A 635-nucleotide genomic window follows, 5' to 3' on the forward strand; every position below is an offset into this window, starting at 1 on the left:
AAAAAAAAAAAACCTCCAGCCATCTGTTCTCTTCAATTTAAAGATGATTCCTTTCCCAGATAGCCATATAGGTTCGTAATACTGACCCTCAAAAGTCAGCCTTGTGCATTGTCTGCATTGTCCAATAGCATATTCTCTACTTAGAGTAGTGGGACCCAGTTTTCAGAGAAATACCCCTGTTATCATTCTGTGATTTCCTCTAGTGCTGACTAAAAACAAAATATAGAATCCACCAAGTACCTGTAAACATCCTATGGTCCTTATCTTTCTCTTATGCTAGCACTGAAAGGACAGTGGTAAAGAGTTACATTTCTCTAAACCCAGCATTGGATGCAATTGTACAACTCATTTTGCAAGGTGAGCAGGTCTACTTTACTACAGAGGGTTTATTCAGGAGCTTCTGTGATAGAGAAGCTTTTTAAAGACCAGAGTGTTCACCTCCTTTAAACCTGGATATGGACCCAAAATGTACAAATGCTGGTTGTTAGAGCACAAATTCAAGGTTTTTTTGTTTGTTTTGACCGGTAAGGGGATTGCAACCCTCGGCACGGTGTGGTCTGTACCACGCTCAGCCAGTGAGCGCACCGGCCATCCCTACATAGGATGCGAACCTGCGGCCTCAGAGCTACCAGCAC

This window comes from Galeopterus variegatus, unplaced genomic scaffold (genome assembly GCF_000696425.1).
Source record: "Galeopterus variegatus unplaced genomic scaffold, G_variegatus-3.0.2 Scaffold262, whole genome shotgun sequence".
NCBI lineage: Eukaryota > Metazoa > Chordata > Mammalia > Dermoptera > Cynocephalidae > Galeopterus > Galeopterus variegatus.